At 36.3% G+C, this 27,881-nt stretch overlaps 1 protein-coding gene and 1 pseudogene across 3 annotated transcripts in view; one reads left to right on the top strand and one right to left on the bottom strand.

The window, feature by feature from the left end:
• Positions 1-27,881, top strand: part of GRIK2 (glutamate ionotropic receptor kainate type subunit 2) — a 672,482-nt gene that overhangs the window by 424,346 nt on the left and 220,255 nt on the right. The window lies entirely within an intron of this gene.
• On the bottom strand, positions 14,132-14,934 carry LOC114210028 (microtubule-associated protein RP/EB family member 1 pseudogene; annotated as a pseudogene).

The raw sequence follows: 27,881 nt of genomic DNA, 5'->3' as shown, positions 1-27,881 counted from the left end.
CTTGAATTTATTTTTATTCATTCTTTTATTTAACAAATATGTATTGAACGATGATGACACGCTAAAAGCTTTGTTTGATGAACAAAATAGACATGGTGTCTGCCCTCAGGGAGCTTAGAAAATGGTAAGGATTCATAGGGAGGGTTACACACACATTTACACACACGCACACACACACCAAACCTTTTGCTTAAGATATAAGGAAAAGATAAATGGGTTAATGCCATTTACAGGATAATCCTGAGTTATACTGGGAGTCAGGAGTGAAAGGACTAGTCGGGTAGGCCTCCTGTAGAGGAGTAGATAGCAGATACCTGAAGTTTGAGAAGGAATTAGCAAGCTAAAGAAAGAGAAGAGTGTTCTTGGCAGAGAGAATAGGATACTCAAAGACCCTAAAGCAAGAAAGATCTCCAAGAATTTTCAAAATGGAAAGAAGACTAAGATGGCTGGGGATGGTGCCTTGGTACGCTTCTCAGCTTTATAGAGTAAGATCACATAGTCCATTACAAAAAAAAAATAGCAGACATTTATTGAATTCCTGCTACATGCTAGACCCTGTTCAAAGCACTACTCATGTATTTATTTGGTTAATGGTCAAAATAACCTTTTGAGGTAGATACCATTATTAATATTATTACAATTGATATAGCTAATGTCCTGATTGCCTAAAGAGCCTACTCATGGGCACACAGCTAAAACGTAAAGTAGTGTGATTTCAACCCATGGTTTTAGCCAACTTGAACAATGAATACTATGAAATGAAGTCTAGCAACTATAGTTTCTGACCAAAATAACATCTTGATTGAGAATTGTTCCTCTAAAGCAACACTTCTTATCCAGAAATCCCACATATGCTAGAGCACTGTATTAATATCATGGGTGTATCCTCAAACATCTAGACGTTCCCCTCTGTAGAGGCCAAGATTAGACTATGCTTGGTTGGATATTTTGCCCCTCTCATTTCTCTCCTCTTTTAATGTAGCACTCAGTTTTCTTTCAGCCGCTTTAAACCATAATTTCAGATTTTTCTGGACAATCTGGACACCTTATTTTTTCTCTTTTAGAATTGAGATTAAGCAACTTGTTTATAAATATCTTTTACTCCCCCTCAACAACAAAACCTATGCCCAATACATTGTATGGGTGCAGTATATGGTTATATCATGGAATAATTCATTTTAGAAAGCCTAAAACATTTAAAAAATGTTCATTATTTTTTAAAATTTTGAATGAAGATTTATGATATCATATAATTTGGAAATTTATATAACTTTACCTGCAGTTCTGGACCTAAAGCTTCAGTCTACTCATGTCCTCTCCTTTTTTTTATTTTTTTATTTTTTTTTATTTTAAAGATTTTATTTATTTATTCATGAGAGACAGAGGGAGAGAGAGAGAAGCAGAGGGAGAAGCAGGCTCCCAAGAAGCAGGGAGCCCGATGCGGGACTCGATCCCAGGACCCTGGGATCATGACCTGAGCCGAAGGCAGACGCTTAACCATCTGAGCCACCCAGGCGCCCTCCTTTTTTTTTTTTTTTAAGATTTTATTTATTTATTTATTTGAGAGAGAGAGCATGAGCTGGGGTGGGAGGGGGTGTGGGGGGAGAGGGGCAGAGGCAGAAAGAGAAGCAGACTCCCTCCTGAGCAGGGAGCCCGACATGGGGCTTGATCCCAGGACCCTGAGATCATGACCTGAGCCTAAGGCAGATGCTTAATGACTGAGCCACCCAGGCACCCCTCATGTCCTCTCCTTAATATACTTCATATTATCGCTTTGATCTTCAAATTTCAAGTTCAGTTGCTATTAAAATTCCCTTGCTTAACTATGGAAAGAGCCAGGATGTCCATCAACAGATAAATGGATAAAAAAGATATATATATCTATCTATCTATATACATATAGATAGATAGATAGATATACACACACAATGGTATATATATACAATGGAATATTATGCAGCCATCAAAAAAACCACAAAATCTTGCCATTTGCAACAACATGGATAGAACTAGAGGGTATTATGCTAAGCGAAGTAAGTCAGAGAAAGACAAGTATTATATGATCTCACTGATATGAGGAATTCTTAATCTCAGCAAACAAACTGAGGGTTGCTGGAGTGGTAGGGGGTGGGAGGGATGGGGTAGTTGGGTGATGGACATTGGGGAGGGTATGTGCTATGGTGAGCGCTGTGAATTGTGCAAGACTGATGAATCACAGACCTGTACCTCTGAAACAAATAATACACTATATGTTAAAAAAAAAAAAAAGAAAGTAGGAAGGGAAAAATGAAGGGAGGAAAATCAGAAGGGGAGATGAACCATGAGAGACTATGGACTCTGAGAAACAAACAGAGGGTTCTAGAGGGGACGGGTGTGGGCGGATGGGTTAGCCCGGTGATGGGTATTAAAGAGGGCACATATTGCATGGAGCACTAGGTGTTATATGAAAACAATGAATCATGGAACACTACATCAAAAACTAGTGATGTAATGTATGGTGACTAACATAACATAATAAAATAAAATTAAAAAAAACACTTAATGTAGACCGTTACTTTTACAAGAAAAAAAAATTCCCTTGCTTTTTATGTTTGTTGTTATTAATGGATCTAAAAATTTAATCTTTTTATTTATGAGGATTTTATTTATTTCATAGCAACATTAAAATATAAATTCCTAATCACCAAAAATACTCATTGTGAACAAGACAGAGAGTGCTCTTACTTACTTTTTGAGATTATTTATTTATTTATTTATTTTTACATAGAGTGCTTTTAAAGAATAGTATGTGCTTTACTCTTCAGTTTATAATCTGATTTTGTTGTGCTTACTGTTATGGATCCACTAGCTAGGGCAGTATCAGGAGACTGAGTATTTAAGTTCATATAGGGAATGCCTGTTTTCCCTCTGAGTTCTCGGTTTGCAGCAGATTTTTTCAAGCCTGTCTAAATATGGTGAGTGCTTCCCACTGTGCTGCTCCTGTATAATAATTGATTTTTGTCCATCAAAAGATTACTAACACTTAAATGCCACTGTACATGTTTTTCCCTTTGTGTAGCACTTCGGTGTACAAATGACTATGAATGTGCTTGCATCTGCAACTTGTCTTTTTTTTTTTTTTTAATGTTCCCAGCACTTCCTGGAGGGTTATATAGTTCAGTATTCAGTTTACTTGCTTAGGCTTGTAAAGCTTTATTGTTGCAGCCCACAGATACAGGAGGCTTATCTGGGAGCAAGCTTCCAAGGACAATGGGAAGGTTTCACGGTACAAAAGACGAAGTGACCGAATCATCTCCTAAATGGTTCTGCAGCTTCTTCTATAATATCAACAAAAGCAGATTTCTAGGGCTTCAAATCTGCCACTGCAAACATTTTCCCTTTGAGTCTTCTCTTTCCATTGTTACAGAAGGACTGTCAAGCACGTAGTTCTTTAAGTTGCTAGCATCCGGGCTTGGAAACCCAGACACTGCAGCTTCACAAATAAAAAGATTTTCATTCTTAACAACCCCCCACCATTTCTAAGCAGTTTTAAACATGTATTGTGGAGATAAGATCAAAATAATTTAAGAAAGATATAGTAAATATCCACACTCAAGTACTACGTAAATGTTAACGTCTGAGATGAGAGTGCCTCATTCAAACTCAGACTCCTCTGACCCGACTCCTGCAACTGGCTTGTTCAAAGGCAACCAAACCTTTTCTCACTGTATTTTTTCTTCTGTTTCAGGGATCCTGCTGGCATTACATTTCTCTCTCTCATTCTTGCTTTAACAGCTCAATGTATTTTATTTCAAATCAGTATTAATATTCTCTTAGACCTCCAGATCAGCTAGATAAACTTATACGACTACTGGTGGTGGTACCGTAGAGAAAGAAAGAAAGAAAGAAAGAAAGAAAGCTGTTTTAATGTGAAATTAGGCATAATTTTTTTAAGACTTTATTTTAAAGTAAACAACCAATGTGGGATTTGAACTCACAGCCCTGAGATCAAGAGTTGCATGCTCTACCAACTGAGCCGGCCAGGCACCCCAAGGCATAATGTTAAAAACCTAGGGTCTTAGTCTTTAAAGATTTTATAAGTGATCAGCATCTCCTTTTTTTAACCACATAATATCTGGTACACACACACACACGTACTTCTTTCATTCTTCTTTATTAAATCTACTTTACAGATGCCACCATAATAAAGATCCTTAAGTATTTTTATTTTGTTGTTCTATTCTTTTTCATTGCCAACAGTATTGTCAATACTGTAATTTTGTTGAAGCTTATTTTATTATGAACAATGTATTAAGTTTGGTATGGAAGAATGAATAAAGAAACCTGAATCTCTGGTTCAGTTTAACTACAGCAAGCTACATGGAAATGCAGTATTTTTGCTCTAGTTTTCCCATTGTCAAAGATACTGTCACGATAGAACCATGTAAAATTATACGATCTCAATTTTAGCTGCAGCTTTGTTCTGAGTGGATGTCCAACATCAAACTCAACATGCATCAAAACTCCTTCTTCAATTCAGGCCTTATCATACCTCTTCCTCCTCTATTTCCAAACTCTATTTTTGTGTCCAGTACTTTTCTATTCACTCAAACCAAGGATTTGTTTCTTAGATACCTCAGTCTCTTTAAACCCCATATTCACAATGTAGATATCAAAAATAATAATAATAAAAAAGATGGATTATTCTAAGACAATTTAACAAAAGAAGTGAGTCAAGGAACAATTTGAACTAGTCAGATATGGTGTGTTCATGGGTACTATGGAATGGGAGATTTATAGAGTCTGATCTGAGAGACATAGTACCTGTGGGGAGGGGGCCAAGATGATAACATTGAAAACTCAAGTATGAGATTTATTGGGGGTGGATTACATGATAGGCGAAACAATTGAGGAATGTGGATGAGAACTTCTGGTTAAAGCTAAGGGATGGGCATTAGCCTTGTCACAGAGCATAAGGGTGTTGGGAAGGAAGATAGTGAGCTCTATTTAGTCATCTATGAATGGAGATGTTGGAAATACATTTTTTGTAGTCAAACCTTGATTATTCATGTAAGGAGCTAATGAATTAGATTCAGAAATGAGATGCAGTTTAGAGATTAGCTAATAGGTACAGTCTCCTTTCCCATCAAACCTTTTACTGGAAGAGCAGTGAAATGGCATATCTGATTGATTTGAGCTTGAGGTTTTCTTTTTTTCTTTCTTCTTTCACTTAGGAATTAAGCTAATGAAATATTTAAAGGCCAAAATACAAATACCAGTAGAAAGACAGTAACAGCCAAAATCTCCAGTCTAAACTGATAATTCAGTCAAGTGACAGAATTAAATGGCAGATCAGTATTTATTAAAATATGAGTGATAATCACTAACCCAAATCCTCCCTTAAACACTTATTGCTCTGACATCAGTATCTTTCCTGAAATATTGGTGAACAGCACAATGAACAAAACTCTAGCCCTTTCCTTAAAAGTTAACTTCAACATATTACCCAGTTATTATTTCTATCAGATTCGCTACAATTTCAAATGATTGTATGTTACATTTCAGGGAGAAAGATGTCCTTTCATGTTCCCAAATCCCAGCAGATTTTCTGTAGATATAGAGTTAAAACAAAAACTTTTCTTGGAACAATAATTATGGCCAATAAAGACTTAGATTTATTTTTTTGTACATTATGTAAATTCTTTGTAGTTACACTCTGAAAGTAGGTAAACACAGTTGGCTGCAACTGAGACTGTGGTGATTATGTCTGCAGTAGTATACTAAAGGATCTGTGTGTGTGTGCATCAGGTGTTCCAGAAAATGTCTTTGCTTAATAATCTTGCAAAACAAAATCAAAGAAAGGAAATGAAACTTCGTCGGTTGCCTCAGAATGCACTTAAATTCTGACAAAAAAAAGTGAAAGGTAAATAATAAATATGGTGTATTCAAAAGTTATTAAGGTGGAACTGGAGGGTATTATGCTGAGCGAAATAAGTCAATCAGAGAAAGACATGTATCATATGACCTCACTGATAAGAGGAATTCTTAATCTCAGGAAACAAACAGGGTTGCTGGAGTGGTGGGGGTTGGGAGGGATGCGGTACTGGGTGATAGACATTGGGGAGGGTATGTGCTATGGTGAGCGCTGTGAATTGTGTAAGACTGTTGAATCACAGACCTGTACCGCTGAAACAAATAATACAGTATATGTTAAAAAAAAGAAGAAGAAGAAGAAGATAGCAGGAAGGGAAAAATGAAAGGGGGAAATCGGAGGGGGAGACGAACCATGAGAGACTATGGATTCTGAGAAACAAACTGAGGGTTCTAGCGGGGAGGGGGTGGGGGGATGTGTTAACCTGGTGATGGGTATTAAAGAGGGCACGTATTGAATGGAGCACTGGGTGTTATACGCAAACAATGAATCATGGAACACTACCTCAAAAACTAATGATGTAATGTATGGTGATTAACATAACATAATAAAAAAATTATTAAGGTAAAACTTTGCTCTACAGGCCCACTGCACGGTTTTGTTGGTGCTTTACCATAAGTTCCAGATTCTAAGAGTTATTCGTTTTCTCTCCAGGAAGTTCATGTGAAAGTGCTTTTTTAATAACGTCTTGAGATATTGAAATGAGGTTTGTTTTCCAGTCAAGAGAACAATAGATAAGCACATGTGGAGTTTCTCTCGATGGTAGTTTTTGATCCTAACAAACCAGTCATCCTTAGTAGTGCCTTTTCTATTAAGTTGTTCTGATGGTAGCTGCTAGGTTTTTTCAGTTTTTTTTCCTCCTGGTGTTCTCACTTCCCATTGTGATAACCTGTAGTGCACCCAAGGCTTCTGATATGAATGTTAATTAGGGATAGCAGAACTCAGACTTGAAGAGCCACAGTGAAGAGAAGGAATTTGAAAGACCAGGACTCAGACAATGGCAAGTCCTTTCTTAACTCTACAGCAGTAAAAACACCACAGTTGGAATGGCAGAGGCTAAGGGAAGAAAGAAATAACACTGTCCTGCCAATGGGGTATTAACAATCAACTGTGCTGTTATTTGTGCTGATCTTTTGCTTATTTTTGTTGGTCATTTCTTGGGACTGTGAATTGGAAAATATTGTTAGCCTGTCCAGTTAAGTTTCTACATATGTTTCCAACATTTAGAGTAGTATAAATCATTAAATTGTAATGAAATACTAGTACTTAAACCAATCCCCTTAAATCTATAATCCCTTTCCATTTTTAAGATCAAAGCTTACTACATACATTTTATGAAACTTCCTTAATTTAGCTAAGAAAAAAATTACAAGACTATTTTAGAATGATTAAAATGTAGTTTGGACAGTGGTGGTAAGGAAGTAAAATTACAAGCTTGAAATTGTCTGCAGACCTTGGATAGTATAAGAAGTTATAAAACCAAATAGTCATTGATCTTTACAAATGTTAATGATACTAGATGCTTGTTAAATGTCATCAGGTTTAAATTTTAAATTAAAGCAAATGAATACCTTATAAATGAATCATTTATGTATAACATAACAATTTTCACTTCTGATTTTTAAAAAAAACACTTTATAAAACATGATCACCTAAATAAGCAAATATATTTCATTCCATAACATTGATAGAGAATTCTATTTTTTAATCATCTTCCAATTATAAGATTCAGTTTCCTTCATCCTCATTAACCAAAAGTTAGCTAATTAAAAATAAGCCTCCAAAAATCTCTATTATTTTTCACCATCATAATAAATGTTTCCATGAAATTTTCTTAAATAACAAAAAAATATATATTTTTGAAGAAATTTAGGGTGAATATAATAACAACCAACTATTTTCAGAGGAAAAATATGCTAACCATTTGAAGTTAGAACGTGAGAATATCGCTTCTTTATTCTGCTCGGAGGTGTTTGACTATGGCTTGGCTTCTCACCTGGCAGATGGCCTGGCACCCCTATACCAGCTGTGGAGCAGACACAAGGGCTGGACTCTTGCTTTAGAAGAGCTACTTACAATGTCTTGGGTCAGATCTAAATAAAGCAAAACAGAAAATAAAGCAGAACAAAGCATAGCATTCCCCTTCATTAAGAACCTGGTTTTCTGTTTAGGCTTGTCCTCTATTTTTCATCTTTAATTTTCTCTGTCAGTATTGGAGTTCCTTTTCTAAATTCCAGTGTTGGTTTTATAGTGTAAATTGTTATAATTGTCTGCAAATTTGTAATCGAAGTACTCACTAGATATTTATAATAGAGGCGATCTTCATCACCACTGTAAAAGATACACTTCCTCTTAACTTTCCAATAAAAGTTTCAGGAGAATGCAGGAAAAAAAAATCAACTTAAAAGCAGCAAAACCATAGTGATACATAAACTAAAGTTAAAAGGAGACATATGCCATAATTTCAGTAGAACATCCATCAAATAGAGTTTATGGGGACAGATTGCTCATCATTTTCTAAAATAGCGTGTTTGTGGACCCTACTTATGAGTTCAAATGATGTGATTTTATGTTTTTATGCCAAAATTATAGGAAAATAGTTTATTTTACATTTCCATTACCTTGAGTCACTTTGTGGAAATATTTTTATATTTAAGAGATCTATAATTAATTATCTTTGGTAGTTTAGAAATTTAATCATATGTCTTATAGATAGCTAAATTTCATCTCTCCCTTTACTAATTTTTTAATTGCTTTTGTCTGTTTTATTTTTATTTGCATTTGATGAGAACTTCATTCTCTGACACTGTTTTCCTTATTTTAGTGGTATTTTTTCTTATTATTATATGATAATAGATTTATTCTCAAGAAGACTTTACATACCTCATTTTCAAGTTAATTATTTTTCAGGAATTACTGAATACATTGGTTGTCTATACAGGTTATCATTAATTTTTCTAGTTATACTTATTATTCTGATGAATGTATTAATTTCTGAATGATAATCATAGTTGTATTCCAGAGATAAACTGTATTATTGGTTGTGACTGAAACATATTTCAGTGGATAGCTATGTTTTATTTGCTATATTGCTTTCAGGTACTATTTGGTAGTGACTGCTCCATAGTTAAGGCATCTAACCATCTTGTTAGCTTGTTATGTCAGTGTTATTCTAACTTCACTTAGGAAGACTGGAACTGATTTCTCAGCATTTGCTATGCTCTAAAGCAGCCTGCATATCATGAGATCATTTGTTTCATAGGTTAAAAGTAAAAATTCCACACTATTTAGATATTTTCTGGAAAGATTTCTGAAATGTTAGAATTTCTTTTATAGCTATTGACCTATTCATTTTATTACTTTTTTTGAATCAATATTATATTGTACAGTGATATATATCAAGGTATTCACATTTATTAACATATTTTCACATAATGTCATTATACCAGTTTTATATTCTCTACTGAGTCCCTTATGTGAAATTCTGTGTTTTTTGGTTTTTTTAAGATTTTATTTATTTATTTGATGGAGACACAGTGATAGTGGGGAACCCAAGCAGGGGGAGTGGGAGAGGGAGAAGCAGGCTCCATGCTGAGCAGGGAGCCCGATGTGGGGCTCGATCCCGGGACCCTGGGATCATGACCTGAGCTGAAGGCAGCCGCTTAATGACTGAGCCACCCAGGTGCCCCGAAATTCTGTGTTTTTAAATTTTTTTTTCTTAGAGTTGGTTAAGAGAGCTTATTTTATTATTGTGCTTTTACTAAAAGATGTCTATAATTTAGTCATTTCCTTTCTTTCCTATTTACTGCTTCACTTACTTTTTTTCTATTTCCTTATTTTCCTTCTGCTTTTCTTGTGTTTCTTGGTTGTCAATTTTCTAGCTTTTTATTATTTAAATGTTCCATTTATTTATTTTATTTTTAATTATTTAATGACAAATTCATGTAAGGGCTAATTTTTCTCTGAAAAGTACTTTGAAGATTCTTCTCCTTCTCCCTCCTCCTTTCTTCTTTTTTGTTAAATGAAAGTAGCATAGCTTTATGGTTAGCAGAATGCTATGGAGTCAGGCAGAAGCTTCATCTCTCAAACTGCACCAGACTTTGAAATTCAGGTAATAGTCATTAGATAATGCATTTAAATAATATGTTTTCTGAAAATTCTTTTTAAATTCTACACAGTTCTTTACCTGTGTTGAGAGAAACTTAGATTTAACTTAGTTTTACTAAATGCAGTGTTTATGGTCTTTTTAAATATCACCTTTGCCATTTTTAGGGCTATTATTTGGTGTCAGGAAGTACTTTTTCCTTTTTTTTGTTTAATGAAGAGTATGTGTTTGCTAATTTTCATCCTTTCCATAAGTTACATGGCAAAATGGCTAGAATATAAAATTCTTTTTTTTTAAGTTTTTATTTATTTATTTGAGAGAGAGAATGGGAGAGACAGAACACATGAGAGGGGGGAGGGTCAGAGGGAGAAGCAGACTCCCCGCTGAGCAGTGAGCCCAATGCGGGACTCGATCCCGGGACTCCAGGATCATGACCTGAGCCAAAGGCAGTCGCTTAACCAACTGAGCCACCCAGGAGCCCTAGAATATAAAATTCTTAAATTTTTCAAGATTTTTTTTCTTAAAAACACTTGATATTTTTTTCATTGATATAATTCTCCTTTTCTGGTTAGACAGTTTTATTTTCCACTATTTAATGTTTAAGAAACTGTTTCTTCCTTTATTTTTGTGATTGATTTTTATATATTTATTTTGGCCAGGGTGGGCCTAAGTAAAAAAATTATTTTAGGGGCCCCTGGGTGGCTCAGTTGGTTAAGCGTCTGCCTTCAGCTGGGATGGAGCCCCACATTGGGCTCCCTGCTCAGCAGGGAGCCTGCTTCTCCCTCTCCCTCTGCGCCTCCCCCAGCTTGTGCTCTCTCTCTCTCTCTCTCACTTTCAAATAAATAAATAAAACCTTTAAATTTTTTTAAATCAATTTACAGCTTTCTATGAAAATATCACTAATTCATCTTCAAATGCTCTTACCATGCTTTAAAAACCTTCTGTTAGTATAGGTAGAGGTATCAGATTACCTAGGAGTTTCTTCTGTGTCTTTGGAGGCATATTTTGAAGCCATGTGTTCTGCTGCAAATTGATCTTCTGCGTTAGGCCTCTTACCCAGCTGTCATCCTGGGACTTCCTTTCACCATCATCCTGAAAATTCTATTTGCCTTTCTTCTTTACTGGAACCCCACTTCCTGGATCCTAGGATTTTTTTATTTTTTAATTATTTTTTAATTTTGTTAGAGTATGAGCTGTAATAACATCCTGAGAAAGGTCACATGAGAGACACACATTTTAGCCCTTGTATATTGAAAAACATTGCCTCCTGTGGATAGAATTACAGGATGAATTCTGTGGGCGGCATTACTCCATTTGTCTTCTCCTCCTGTTGCAATCATTCAGATGTGCGTGGTCATTCTGATCCCTTTGGATCCTTTGTATGTGGACTGTATTTTTCTCTCCTATGGACAATTTTAGGATCATCTCTTTATTCCTGAAGCTTGGAAATTTCACAAATAATATGCTCTGGTGTGTGGAACTTTTTTAAATTAATCTTTTTGAGCATTCTCTAGAGTCTAGATCCAGGCTATCCAATTATACTAGCTGAGAAACACTGCCTTTCAAAGATTTGATATTAAAAAAAGGAAAAGATTTCAATTTTATATTGATTATATGTTGAAATGTAATGTTTTAAATATATTAGGGTAAATATAATATACTATTAAAATTAACTTGGGCGCCTGGGTGGCTTAGTTGGTTAAGTGACTGCCTTCGGCTCAGGTCATGATCCTGGAGTCCCGGGATCGAGTCCCACATCAGGCTCCCTGCTCAGCAGGGAGTCTGCTTCTCCCTCTGACCCTCCCCCCTCTCGTGCTCTCTATCTCTCATTCTCTCTCTCTCAGATAAATAAATAAAATCTTTAAAAAAATAAATAAAATAAAATTAACTTTACCTGTTACTTTAACTTTTTTTTTTAATGTGGCTACTAGAAAATTTTAAATTTAAATATGTGACTCCTATTTGTGGCTTGCATTATATTTCTATACAACAGTGCTGGTCCAGAATCTTTCTGGGATCATTCAATCTGGAAACACAGGTTCTTCAGTTCTCAGATATTTTTAAATATTATTTATTTAATAATTTCCTCTTTGCCTTTTTCTCATTGTCTCTCTCCCTCTGGATCTGGGTTAACTGAGTATTACACTTTTCAGCACCACATAAATGACAGTTTTTTTTGTTTTGTTTTGTTTTATTTTTATTTATTTATTTATTTTTTCCACTCTTGAAATACAGAATTTTATTTAGAAACTGTTTAAAGTAGAAAAAAACCCTGTCAAGAAAGACCAGGTGGAAAATGGGTTCCCAATAAAATGGAATCTTAGGGCAACAAAAGTCTAAAAGGCCACAAAAGAAAAACAGCACCACTGTTATTTGAACAATAGCTAGTTACTTGCATTTTTTGGCATTGTTAATTACCGATTCTGGGTTTTCCTCTGAATTCCACACAGAACATGCACTACACAACAATTTTATCATAAAATATCTGCTTTCTACACACATTTTAGGACAAGCTACCACCAGGAACAAATCAATACAAATACATCAGGGGCTGAACAATCTCAGTAGTGGGTGATACACATTTTGCAGAATTCTGCCAAACAAAGGAACTGAATAGGCTAGGGACAAAGCAAAGGAGGAAGAGTTAAGGAATGAAATATTTTAAATATTAGTAATTAATTCAGACATGGTACTGTATCTTCTGTAAAAGAAAATTAACATTTAGTAACACCCTAATGAATTTTATCTCCAAAGAGATTAGTGCACTGGCAAAGTATTCCGATAACAGTGGAGGGCGGTGGACAGCAGGTACCGAGGACACCCAGCCTTGCAGGTCCCAAGGTAGTGATGGCCTTCACTGGTCACTCCCTCTGCCCGAAGTCCGGAAAGAACTTGCAGCGTGACCACCTGCCTGCTGAACTTACACTCTAAGCAGCAAACTTTAAGGAGCCAAAGAGGAGTCCCCAGTGGGCGAGGGGAGCAGAGAAGAGAAACATGTTCAATGTAAACTTAAAAGACAGTAAAATGGGACACGACCCCCATTCAAATCCCAGAGATGTGGGCAAGTCCCCAAAAGTAGTTGTTAGATTTAAAAACTGGACATACCTCATTTCCCAAGAAACACAATATGTAGAAATTTCAGGGATAACTGGAAAAATCATCAGAGAAATGTTCAATGAAATTCAAGCTCTTCAACTCAAACATCCCAGGACTGAAACACACCCTCTATTCATCCAGGCAACAATGCCTCTTACTTCTTAGAGCAAGGATACTATTTTTTTTTTTTTAAAGATTTTATTTATTTATTTGAGAGAGAGAGAGAATGAGAGATAGAGAGCACGAGAGGGAAGAGGGTCAGAGGGAGGAGCAGACTCCCTGCCGAGCAGGGAGCCCGATGTGGGACTCGATCCCGGGACTCCGGGATCATGACCCGAGCCGAAGGCAGTCGCTTAACCAACTGAGCCACCCAGGCACCTTGGTCAAGGACACCAAATGGCTTTACAGAGCAACGTTTTAAACTTTCCTTTTGGGCCAAGGTCTAGGTCTTTGAGGATTCAAGCAGCCCTGCAAGGCCTGTGAACAGCAGATTCCAAAGGTCCAGAGGTCTGGCCCTTCTTCCTTCCCAGATACAATGTCAAAGATGTGAAATCTCCTGTCATGTTACATTTTATATTTTGAAATATGGAAGCATATTTTAAATACTCTTAAGGCATTTATTTATTAAAACGTTCTCTGCCAAGATTTCACATTAGCTTAAAATTCAAATCAGTCTTTACATTTCTCTACTGAGGTTTCCACCTCAGTGTATCACATAAAAACACCTTCTCCAGCCCTCAGTGTTACCAGCGTCCACACGGTGAGCCCCATGGTCAGCCTCTTTGTTCCCTAGGTGACCCAACTAGATGTTAATACTGCTCTGCTACAGGGTAAAAGCTCCTAACTCAAACTAATTGGAAAAGGGGTGAAACTTCTACAAAGTGCACTTTAAGAAGAGGTACTGTTTGCTCATGAGAAGAAACCAGTGAGTCCTCTGAGAATAATAAAAGGGGGTATTTTACAGTTAAGCACATGATTTGGAGTGAAGAATTCGGATGTTGCTCTGCTGGTCCAGGCCGTTAATACACTTTTTGCTCCTCCTGTGGGCCCCCTTCATCAGGTATCACAAAGCATCTGTGGCATACAGAATGTCCACGATCCTCTGCAATACTGGATTGTTTTCCCTCTTGTTCTCCTGACAAATCAATTCAATGTTCCTTAGCTTTCCAAAATAGAAATCTCTTTCTTTCTCCAAGTCTTCGATGGTAAGTTTCAATACATTGACCTGCTGCATCAGTTCAGCTGCTTCGTCATCCCCGTTGCCCACACCAGGATTCTTTCGCACCACACCAGGGCCAGCCTTAGGGGTTGCAGTAGTTCTGTGTGCTGCATTGGGCCTCTGTGGAGCTGCACTGCTAGAGCTGAGAGGTTTCTTCGGTTTGTTCAGAGCTGGAGCAACAAAGGAGGGAGCCACTGCAGTTTCTTGACCTTGTCTGGAAGCTACGGGGTCATAGTCTTTTCCATCATAGTTTGCATCAAAAAACTTCTTGAACCACTGAACAAATTCAAAATTGTCCTGAAACTTTCCTTTTACTAATTTGTCCACAGGAATTATTTTGTCAACACCCATTCTCTTAAAACCTGCTTGTAGTATTTTGAAGTTCTGGACGTATTCATGTTCTAGCTTAGCCTGGAATTTCACTTTCTTCAAGGCAATGGAGCCAGGGAACAACATGTCCATAAACTGCCAGTAGGCAGCCCCTGAGCACAACTGTTTGATCTTCGTCAGATTCAGCTGCAGAGACTCATTGATCCAGGCCAGCATGTCATGTCGACTTAGGTTATCACTGGTGACTGATGTTGAATATACATTCACTGCCATCGGCTCTCATCGGGACTGCATCTACGGTCTGTGCCCAGCTTCGGTTATATCTTCGTCTCATTCAAACCGCCCGACTTATTTTTATTTATTTTAAGATTTTTTATTTATTTGTCAGAGACAGAGAGCACAAGCAGGGGGAGTGGCAAGGCAGAGGGAGAAACAGGACCCCTGATTAGCAGGCAGCCAGATGTGGGACTATCCCAGGACCCTGGGATCATGACCTGAGCTGAAGGCAGACTGAGCTACCTTGTTTTGATGTTTTAATAAGTTTTTTCTTTTTTTAAGATTTTTTACTTATTTATTTGAGAGACAGAATGAGATAGAGAGAGAGCATGAGAGGGGAGAGGGTCAGAGGGAGAAGCAGACTCCCTGCTGAGCAGGGAGCCCGATGTGGGACTCGATCCCGGGACTCCAAGATCATGACCTGAGCCGAAGGTAGTCGCTTAACCAACTGAGCCACCCACGCGCCCTGTTTTAATAAGTTTTTTTTTTTAAGATTTTTTACTTATTTATTTGAGAGACAGAATGAGATAGAGAGCATGAGAGGGGAGAGGGTCAGAGGGAGAAGCAGACTCCCTGCTGAGCAGGGAGCCCGATGTTTTGATGTTTTAAATGTTGATGCGTAGGTCCCATACCCAAACATTCTATTTCAATTGATGAACTCCTTAAACATTAGTATTGTCCGAAATCTCCCCAGATGATAATAATCTTCTAATTTTATCATGTAATTTCATCTTGTTTATTTTTAAATTCTATTTTCTGAAAGAGTTCCTCAACTTTAGCCCATCAATTGTTGATATATATAAAAATTTTATATATTATATATGTAAATTTTAATTAATTAATTATTATTTAGAGAGAGAGAGAGAGAGAGCATGAGCAGAGCAGAGGGAGAGGGAGAGAGAGAATCTTAAGCAGACTCCACACCCAGTGCCGAGCTCTTGTGGGGCTCGATCTCACAACCCTGAGATCACGATCTGAGCCAAAACCAAGTCTGATGCTTAACCAGTTGAGCCACCCAGGCACCCCTGTTTATACTTTTAAGACAATTTTTTTAGAGCAGTTTTAGGTTCCTAGCAAAATTGAGAGGAAGGTACAGCGATTTCCTATATACTTCCTGCCCCCACACATGGACAGCCTCTCCCATTATCAGCATTCCCCACCAGAGTGGCATATTTGTTCCAATTGATGAACTCTCACTGACACATCATAATCACCCAAGTACATAGTTTAAATTTCAATTCTTTCTTGGTGTTGCACATTCTGTGGATTTGGACAAATGTATAATGACATGTATCCACCATTGTGAGTATCATATAGAGTATTGTCACTGCCCTGCAAATAAGTGCTTTGCCTGTTAACCCCCTACCCAACTCCTGGCAATCATTGATCTTTTTATTGTCCCCATAGTTTTGTCTTTTCTGGAATGCCATATAAGTGGAATCATGCAGTATGTGTGGTCTTTTCAGATTGGCTTCTTTCACTTACAAATATTCATTTAAGAATCTTCCATGTCTTTTCATAGCTTGGTAGCTCATTTCTTTTTAGTGCGCTTTATTTATGTTTACCTCTATTTTTAATTTTGAAGAACGTTTATACATTCTGATTTTTTAGTAGCATTGATTCATTATATTTACTTTTTTGGAAGTTTTTTTCTATTCCTTATATTGTTTCTTTATTTGTGTTTTTATTTTTCTGTTTTATTTCTATCTTGATGTTAGAGGCTCCACTCAAATTTTCTCAAATGTCTATTCACACTTTAGAGTAAGGCACTATAATGGGAATGTTTTGGGAGGGAATCTGGCCTTCCAACTGGAGGGTCTGACAGATACCTAAATCTATGTATCTGTTCTCTATGTTGCATAATTTCTGAAAGGAATCCTACAGATTGGCAGCTAGCATTCTCAATTAAGGGAAAACAGGCTAGAGAACTTACTTTTGACTGGTGCAAACTTCTTAGTTTTCTGTTGTCTTATATTTAATGTCAATTCTTTCAAAATGATAGGTGGAGTTTCTTCATCAATTCATTATAACTCTGTATATTTTTTTAAAGATTTTATTTATTTATTAGAGAGCGTGAGAGAGAGAGAAACAGCATGAGAGAGGAGAGGGTCAGAGGGAGAAGAAGGCTCCCCGCTGAGCTGGGAGCCCAATGTGGGACTCGATCCCAGGACTCTGGGATCATGACCTGAGCCGAAGGCAGTCGTTTAACCAACTGAGCCACCCAGGTGCCCCAACTTGGTATATTTTCAAGAAATAAAATTAAGAAGGTCATGAATTCTAGTGGATGAGTAGACCAACTTGACTACCCTTCCCTGCCATTGTCAAAACACTATGACAATGACGGAACGGTGGTGCCACCTACATCTAACAAGAAAACAGACTGAATTTTGTATCCATAGTTTTCCATTGCAAGAGGCCATTCTTCTTTTTCAAATAGAATTCATTACAACATTTGGCCCTCCTTTTTCACTCTGCTTGACAACTTACTTCTTAAGAGCCAAGTATAACAAGCTTTATCTCTTAAGTACAATGAAGCCATTTTTTGATGATATGGTTATGCCTTTTTCCCAGTGTTTTTACAACATTTTTACACTACTGGTTAACCTCCACACATAATTGTCTGTACATATGTGATTCCATGCCCTCAACTTTTGGCAAGACTCTTATTCTTTTTTTTTATTAACATATAATATATTATTTGTTTCAGGGGTACAGGTCTGTGATTCAACAGTCTTACACAATTCACAGCACTCACCATAGCACATACCCTCCCCAATGTCCATCACTCAGCCACCCCCTCCGTCCCACCCCCCTCCACTCCAGCAACCCTAGTTTGTTTCCTGAGCTTAAGAGTTATGGTTTGTCTCCTTCTCTGGTTTCATCTTGTTTCATTTTTCCCTCCCTTCTCCTATAAGCCTCTAAGACTCTGTTATTTTTACTGTTCACTGTTGTGAGGTTATATTTGCCCATAGCCTCAGAACTACTTTAGTAAGGAGTTAGGAGAGGTGGAGCTAATGCTTGCTTTTCACAAGTCTTTGAGATTCATAAATAACTGTATGTAGTCCACTACAGATAGAGAGCAAAGAATGTGGAAGAGAAATTATGAATGAGGGTGAGCAGACAGACAACAGAATTGAAGAGTGGAAGTTTTATAGGTCTTATGAAGAAATTTAGATTTTAATCTATTCAGAATGAGGCAATTTTGAAAGATTTTAAGTACATAAGGAATATGATCAAGTCAGGACTTTAAAAAATCTCTCTTAGAATTGGAGATAGAATTGTAGTTTATGAGATAGGATTTGGTGAGAACAACCAAGAGAATATTACAAGAGTGAGAGCTGTTAAGGTCTGAACTATGGCGATATCTGAAGGGGTGGAAGGGAAGGACATCAGATTCAAAAGATATATGGGGTGGAGAATGGGGGCTATATAGGAACAGTTTACAAATTGAAGTTTAAAAAGAGATCAGAGGTTAAGAAGACTTTTATTTCCCTGATAAACATTGCTGGAAACATAATCGACATAAAAAAGCAGAGTTGGGATAATAAAAGATGAACATATTACATTTAAATGTCCTATGGTGTATTTATCTGGTTAGCAGTTAGATATATAGTTCCATAGCTGAAGAGAACAATCTGGACTGGAGATGAGATATGGAGTTACCAAAATAGATATGGTTGCCATCATGAATATAGGTGATATTGTTCCCTTAGAGAGTACATGTGAATTATCAGTGAATCTACACCACTGCACATTTCTTTTCTTTTCTGATATTTCTATGGATTATCTCCTAAAACTTGCTGTATTCTTTCTGGCTAAACAGCTATACATTCAGAGCTTCCCAGGAAGATGAAGAGTCTGGGATAGAAAAAAAATACACTGTCTTTTGAGTCAGGCTCAAGAGTGCTTTATTCATATTGATAAGGGGACAATCATGAGACTTTCAAGACCCATAAGACCTAAATTATATCAGGTACCCCCAACCTAATTTTACTTTCTGATCAATATCTGATTATCAGGTTCTGATCTTTGCATTTTCAATCACAACTTGATTACTTGACATTGATTCCTAATTGCTTCCCTTTATTTGAGATTTAACTGGTACTTCTTATGACAGACTATATCCTAACCCCACCACAATGACTCAAAAAGGAAGATACAGACCTCTTATCCTGGTAGAAAATGTATACGAGTTTTGCTTTACTAGCATCACTAAAGTGATTTCCCCTAGAAATCCAGAATAACAGATGAGTCCCCAGGTCCTTATCCATTCATCAATCAATGTATTTCATTAACTGCATTCCTCATAAGACATTTATGCCATTAATTTATGTCATTAATTAGATGCCTAAACAAGAATGAGTATTGAGTCCTATAAATTGTATGTTCTGAGCTCTCTTAGCTTTGGTTCTATGTAGTAATTAGTTAAAAAAATAAACTCATGAATTTGTTTTCACCATCTTGTTTGAATAAACCAATATTGGACAAACAAACAAACAAAATGTTTTTTACCACTTCATCTGAGAACTAATAGAAAAGAAATGTCTTTGCCACATTGCTATTTGGACATTTCCTATTATATGCAGAATATTTTATACTTCATTCAAATGTGACTAGAATCACTGACCATAAAATATTTGCTTATAATATGTCACAGCTTTGCATTCTTTAAGAAAATCAAATTTATATCTTGCCTTTTGAACTTCTAAATTTGCAATTTTTGGCAAATATGGTGCTCTCTGACATTACAGACAAAATACTCCTTCCATAATACAGTGAGCACTTTCTATGCCCTATAGCAATATTCATCATTTGGTTACATCAGAATTTCATAGTATGCTCCACTGTTCTGATAGGTATGTGATGAGGGACACACTACAACTATTGTGTGGTTAAATAGTTTTTGGGAAAATATTGAGTTAAGGTAAATTCATTGGGTTTCTTTATCACTGAGTCTTTAGTAAGTTCATATGTATTGTGGGTATCTTAAAGGAATGAAAATACATAAATTTCCAAATATTTTTAATTGAAGAATGTTTTGTGGAAAACAAAACTTGTGGGTTAATTTCCCAGAAGAATATACTGTGGACAACATTAGGTTAGACCATATTAACTTTGAAGTCTATTGATAAATATGATGAAACTTACTTACATATGCAAATTCATGAACTGTTTAACCTACTAATGAACAGCAGAGGAGCAGACTATTTCTAAAATGAGTTAATATTTGGTATCTGAATTGAATACCTAGTTGAGAAAGCGTTTTTCTGCAGGTTGAAGGGACAAATGGCAGTCAGAAAATCTAGGTTTGAATCTTGAGTCTGCCACTTAGTAGATGATCTGCCTTGGGCAAATTACCATAACTTTATAATATGGGTAATAATATGCAACTTGAAGTATTATAAATAATAACTTGAAAAATATATACCATAGTTCCTGCTACAAAATTATCAGCAAATGATAATATTAAATGGGTACAAAGTAATCTAAAAATTAAAAAGCAATGAATGGTCCTCACATTTACTATTTTCCCCCAAGGCTTTATAACATCTTCCTTTTAAGAACCATCATTCTTCTTCTTCAGGCCATGCACCAGTAAGATTCTTCTCTACGACTTTTCTCACTTCATTTCTCTTGCCTGAACAACTCTTACTTCTCCCCATTTATCTAATGTGTACTCATTCTACAACCCATTTTTCGGGTGGCCTTTTCTCTAGGATAATTTATCTAACTTCCTTAGGGACATCTTGACTTTCCTTTTGCTCACATCTAATGGTCCTTTTACCTATATAATTTATTTCTTAGGCACTTACATGAAAACTTGTATCACTAGTTTGCATTTTTTGTGCAAGTTCTCTATTTTCAACTAGATTAAAAGGTGCTTAGGAAAAGCAACTTTTGTTTTACAGGAGGTATATTCTTTTAATGATAGGTAGTCAATAAACATTTGTTGATTTTACTGATTACAAAAGGGCAGTAGCTGAAAGCTCACCATCCATTATGTAAAAAAGAACTTTCAGCAGACACATGCTGCTAACTACACTGACCATTGATGGATAATTCTCATTGCACAAGGACTTTCTCTTATGACTGCTTTACAGGCATGTTCAGGAGTCTTGAAGAAGTTGCCAGTATCTGTTCAATTTTGGGGAGGCATGAAGGTAGAAAGCCAGTTAGTATTTTTTTTTTAAGATTTTATTTATTTATTTGAGAGAGAGAGAGAGAGAGAGAGCGAGAGAACATGAGCAGGGGCAGAGGGAGGGGCAGAGGGAGAAGCAGACTCCCCTGATGAGCAGGGAGCCCTCTGCAGGGCTCAATCTCAGGACCTTGGGATCATGACCTGAGCCGAAGGCAGACGCTTAACGGACTGAGCCACCCAGGTGCCCCACAACTTAGTATTCTAATTCCTTTTTAAATCATCATATTTCCACTCTTTTTGGAGAAATGTAAGTAGAGCTTGAGGATAGGTAATGTTGGGTGCTTTCTAAGACAAAGAGCCTTCAAACTCAAATTGTTGCACTAAATTACAAGAAACAGAATCCTAATGATGGACTCCACTTTGCAATCATGTGACAAATCATGTCCTCCTCCTTTTGGCTTGCTTTCTCGCTCTCTCAAGCATGCATTCAGATTTATCCAATATCTAAATAGTGAGAAAATACCTAAAGGGAGAATATTGGAGACAGAAATTCTAAACCTCATTTCCTTTTTTTTTTTTTAACACCAAAATTGATTTTTAGGCAAATGCTTAAAAATCATCTTAGGAAAGAGAATGTCATTGTAAGCAGGATATGAATTCAAGCACTGCTGATCCACAGTGATTACATCTAGATAGTTTTCTCAGACTTTTATAGGAATAAAGTTTGTTTCTTAACTTAGATCCTCATGATATTATCACCCCCTATCTTTTTGTTGTTGTTGTTCCACACTTTCTTTTCACTTAAATCATGCAGAGCTGTTCATTCTTTCCAGCATCCATATGAATAATTTTCTCTCTCTAAAATATTTTCATTTACTCTACTCTTTGTCTAATTCAGTGTTCTCATTGCTGACTGCATATGGGACTGGCTCCATCATTTCTGCCCCCAGTATAAAATGAAAATGAGGATCTCTTGTTAAAAAGTTAAGAATTTCAAAAGGACACCAGCAGAGTACTAAACCTAGCAACGTTTCCGTCATACTGTTGGGCCCTCTCTTCTCCATTAATAGACCATATATGCAGGAGTTTATTTTTGAATTCTGTTCTGTTCTAGTGACCTATGTGTGGGGTTTTATGCTAATGTCATACTGTTTTAATCACTATAGTTTTGTAGTATTGTTTTAAATCAGGGAGTGTGATACTTCTGGACTTGTTCTTCTTTCTCAAGATTATGTGGCTATTTGGGTGATTTGTGGTTCCACACAAATTTTAGAAGTATTCTACTTCTGTGAGAAGTGTCATGGGAATTTTGATGGAGATTATACTGAATCCATGGATTGCTTTGGGGAGTATAAACATTTTAACAATATTAATTCTTCCAGTCCATGAGCACAGAATGTCTTTCTATTTATTTGTGTCTTCTTTAGCTTTTTTTTTTAAAGATTTTATTTATTTATTTGAGAGAGAGAGAATGAGAGACAGAGCACAAGAGGGAAGAGGGTCAGAGGGAGAAGCAGACTCCCCACTGAGCAGGGAGCCCGATATGGGACTCGATCCTGGGACTCTAGGATCATGACCTGAGCCGAAGGCAATCGCTTAACCAACTGAGCCACCCAGGCGCCCCTCTTCTTTAGCTTCTTTCATAAATGTTTTTACTTTTCACTGTTTAGGCAAGCAGTTTAGAGTTATGCCCTGTCCCTCCTTTCCTGCTTGTATAGAGCCTGAAGTCCAGCCAGAGGTAGATGCTTAGGGTCTTCCCAGGTCTTTTCTGAGCATATTTCCTGCCATAGGCCTGTGCATGGGCTTCTAGAATCCCTTGAATATGCGGAGCATTTTATAGCCCTAATTGTATTTCTTTCCCCAGCGTCTTCTGTCCAGGCATTTTGCTCTGTTTCTTGTCTCTGCTGTATCTTGCACAGGAGGAAGTAACTAATAGATTTGCCTCTAAATGTTTATGAAAACACCACCTGGGAAGCGGCTTCCTCCTGAGGAGGTTCCTATGTAGGGGAAACAAAGGCAAGCCCTTGAGCCAGTCTCCTCAGGGAGCCATTACACAGGTCAAAACACAGAATTACCTTCTTTGAGAATTAGGCCCATACTGTTCCCCCGATACCCACGATCTGTACCAGGAATGCAGGCTGCCATCTTCAAAGCTGCTACCGAACTGGGAGTGGAGGATAGTCCTAACAGGGTAAATTGATATGCCACCAGAGCTCTGATCAAAATTCTAGTTTTTCTCTTTACAAAGCATCTCCGTGGTTGTTGTAAGTTGTTATCATAAGCTTGTTTCTTTTGTTCCTAGATCACATCAAGCATTATGTATTCTTAATCTACCCAGAAGTATTGCCAATTAGAGCAATAGATTGCCATGGTCATATAGTTACAGTGAGTTGATGATTTGTTTGTTGAAGAACTACCCATCTTAGTATTTCTGTCCATGGTAATGTCCTTTCATCCTTAATCTTCCTTTTAAAGGTATAATTCTCCACTTTGCATTCTCTTAAGTATGCCAGGGCAAGATGTTGAGGTCTGTATTTTTCTCCCTCATGTTAATGTGTAGGTTCTGTAGTTTTACAGAGCCGACTCACCTTCCTCAGGAGCCAATGTCAGGAGCACCATTGCCCCTGCCCTTCATGCTGCCCATTCATTAGCCTTCCACTTACAATCAACTTCATAGCACCCACCTTGATCTCCTTGAAAACCAAGCTGCTCTATTATAGTAGTATTTATGATTTAATGCTTTTAGTGTGAAGGCAGTGATTGGATACACAGAGTATATATACAAGACTAACAAGACTGAGGGAGATAAGTGATTGTCAGGAACACATGAACTGCTCAGTTTTAAACTTAATCTCCATAATTTCATTTTAATCTGATGTTATTATTGTAACCATGGTGCCTTTTTCATTTCACCCATAAGAGTGCTATTTTTTTTTGAAAAGGTGTGCATGTGTGTGTGTTTGTGTGTGTGAGAGAGAGACAGAGAGACAGAGAGCAAACCCTATCTTCATTAAGGAAAAATTAAGAACCATGAAAAATATCTTTTAAATGCATTGATACTGTTCTTAGTTGAGAATATTGTTTCCCATAGCAACTGGAATTTTAGCTGGTTGCCATTTAAAAGTTTTCTTGTCATAAGGGTAAATTCAGAACCAGACTAAGGCTAACTGAATATTCATTTCTGTTTTCCCAAATAAATTATTTAAGGGTCACCATGTCACAGGTCCTACTCTAAAATAAGACATAATAATATGTCTCAAAAATGTACACTATGGCAATATTTCCCCTCTGGTAATTAAGGAAGAAAAGTAGCCATGTGAATAATACAGAATGCTATAAAATAGATAAGAATCTCAAATTCACTACTAGATTGGGAGTTCCAGAAGGGCAGAAAATTTTCTGTATTGCTTTGTTTTTCATTGTTGTATATCTGATACCTAAAATGGTACATAATAGTTCAATACATGTTTAATAAATAAATTAATTAATTAGGTTAGCCTTACCCTTGAAATGGCAAGGGATATATTTTATATATATATATAAAATTGCATTTTTATGACCCTAACTTTTGAATATCATGAGTAAGGCAGTGATAGTTCAGGGGTTAAAATATGAAAAAATAATTTAGCTCTAGGTAAGGGCTGAAGGATATGTGAGTTAGAACTTAAAAATTCTAAAGTTTTATTATATTTAAATAAAACATTTTGTTCCTCTCAACCTTAAAACATATTTTACATATTTAGAACTTCATTTTGGTTATATTCTTTGCCAACTCCCAGTCTAATGCAGATAAAAATACATGAGTTATTTGGTTCCTTAAAACTGGGGTTGATAGTGGAAATGCTGACAAATCCTTATTACAGATGCCAGTGGAATGAAGTGCCTTTACCTCTAGCAAATGCTGATGTGGAGATTTAAGACTATATGAGAAATCAGTAAAGTTGCCCAGGAGAGTTTTATCATATTATTCATTGAACTCAGTATGTGGTACAGTAATTGCTTCTGGTACCATTTTTCTTTTCCTACATGAGGTTATTATTTATCCTCATGCTGTGTGAAACAGAGAAAGAGAGTCTGAAGGAGAGTCATAACTCGACGTAAACTATCTTGTGACACAGTGTTGCTGGAGATAGGAATCACAACTGGAAAATGCTGTCTTACTTATCAGAATTAAATATGGGAAGAATGATATTTGACACTGTGGAGATCCATAAATACTAGAAAGATGCACTCAGACCACATTTTTTTTCTAGTGATATTAAAAGCTGTTAAAATATACACCTAAATAGACTTTAATCTCACAGGGATCAACACATTTATTTGCCCATGACAGAAGTTTTCTTATTAGCTTATAGGTGATGAGATTCAAGTTAATAGGTAGGATGGTTACTAGGAAAAGCTGAATTAATGAGATTTAAATAGCTTAATAATTTTTAAAAATGTTTTTGCTCTGCTTTTGTACCTTTTGCACAAAATCCCTCACATGCCTCAAATATACTTCAGTAATCACTAACTTCCATCATATTTTTCCTAATGTTCATGTGAGTTTGTGTAAAAAATATACCATAAATATTTTGGAAGAAAAATTTTAAATAAAGACAATGATGACTTGATAGTGCAAATAAAGGGAAAAGCATTTTTTAGACACTCATATATTACTACCTAAATCTGTTGGGTTTAAAATATGCTACTTTCACAAATTCTTGAAGCACTTTTATGTTAAAAATGTGTTCTTACTTGGAAAGGAGATCATTTATGATGTAGAAAATGAATTTTTTGGATTATATATTTACTTCTTTTTGGCAATGTTGTTTTGACTGCATTGTTCAATTAGTAAATGCATTACCATTTTGCATGCATTATGTTAACCTAGTGGCTAATCTCAGTTGATTGAAAAAATAATAAAGTCATACGATATATATTAATTTATCTAAAGAGCTATGTGCAATTATGCATTCACATGGAGTTTGATAATGATCACTAGAAGCCATTTAATGTGGAAAATATAGTATGGAGGCAAATAGCCCAATAGTCTGACTCCCTAGGTTGTATGCTGGCTATTGCCCTTGGGCAAACGCACTCATGCCCTCAGTTTCTTCATCTGTAAAATAGAAATAATAATATTAGGGACTTCACATGGTTATAGTGAGAAATAAATAAGTTTATCCAAGGAAAACACCCAGAACAGGGTCTGGCACAAAGTAGGTGCTTGGAAAATATTTGATAGTTCTATTACTTAGTGTATAGAGCCTGACAAATGGTCACCTTTTGTAACAAAAAAACAGCAACACATCCATTTGTTTATAAACCAGAAACCGAAGGAAATCAAAGAATGAATTCGATAGGATTAATGTATTATACCGACATGCGTCTTTTGATTCCCATTCCACTAGTCCCAGATTCTTAGGCCATCCCCTCTTCTGCAGGGGAATATGTTATATTATTCTCAAATCTCTAACCTTCTGCCCATGGGTTAGGAACCTGAGGATATGTTACTGCCATACCCAGACCTCATAGGGGAATTTACCTGTCTTATAATGTTTTGTTTCAAGTTCAAGTTCCCTTGGCTTCCCTAGTTGAACAGAGCAATCTATTTCCACTCAGTTCAGCATAGTAGTCATTTTATTTGTAAGCCTACTATGTGCTTGGTGATGATATTTGGTGCTTTTGATGCAAATTTAAGTAATTATCGTGCCATATAAATTGCTCAAGAAATATCTTCTGAACTATACATACATATATATATCATATATATATATCTGCACTTACTACTCAATAAGATAAATATTATAGTTAACATATTCAAAAGTTTTCAAAAAGTTTCTGTGGGGAAACCAGAACAAGAGACACCTGAATATTCCTGAAATGTAAATCCCCAGCAAAGAAAGCTGCTTAACTGCAAGATTTCTTCCTCTTCCAAGGTAACAAGGGCATTTAAATTGTCATCCTTGGAAATGTGTTTTCTAACTTAAAAGGCTAGCATGCCACTAAGAGTAGAGAGGAAAAAGGGTTAATAACTGCAGGGGTGGAAGAAAACCATATCTGTCACATTGGTAGTACTCTCTGTACCCCGAGAGAATAAATTTTATATGTGATCACATATTACTTAAAAATTAGGATTCTTACTGTCCTTTACCTATGGTAAGCCCAAATATCTAGCTGTGAATTTACAGTTAATTAATTAATTAATTTCTGATACCTATGTGCTTGACCTAATTCCATTTAAAAATCCAGCACAAATAGATTTTCTACAGATGTTCTTCTGGTATAGAAAGCAACATAAAATAATGGGAAAGTATGTCTTTTGGAATTTAGAAAACCTGAGTTCTTAGCTTTGCCTCTTATTAGCTTTTCTTTATCTTTTCTTCGCTATGTGACCTGTGAAAATTATCTAGCCTCTCTGAAAAATGACAATGAATAAAAGAAGCTAGTGAAATAGTCCTGCTAGTAAATAAAATAGTCCAACTAGTAAAATAGTTTAAGTAGTAAAATAGTTCTAATAAAACTCCATTCAAGCATATGAAAAGATGCTCAACATCATATGTCCTTGGGGAATTTTGAATTAAAGCAACAATGAAAAACCACTACATACCAATTAGAATGGCCAAAATCCAGAACACTGACAACACCAAAGGCTGGTGAGGGTGTGGAGCAATAGGAAATCTCATCCATTGCTGATGGAAATGCAAAATGGTATAGCCACTTTGGAAGACAGTTTGGTGGTTTCTTACAAAAGTAAACATTCTCTTATCATATGATCTAACAATGGAATTTGGTATTTTTCCAAATGAGTTTTACCAAATTT

Source organism: Eumetopias jubatus, unplaced genomic scaffold (genome assembly GCF_037043125.1).
Source record: "Eumetopias jubatus isolate StellerSeaLion01/CBP00866 unplaced genomic scaffold, mEumJub1_p1.0 scaffold_6, whole genome shotgun sequence".
Taxonomy (NCBI): domain Eukaryota; kingdom Metazoa; phylum Chordata; class Mammalia; order Carnivora; family Otariidae; genus Eumetopias; species Eumetopias jubatus.
Note: the sequence above shows the minus strand (reverse complement) of the source record. Positions and strands in the feature narration are given on the sequence as shown.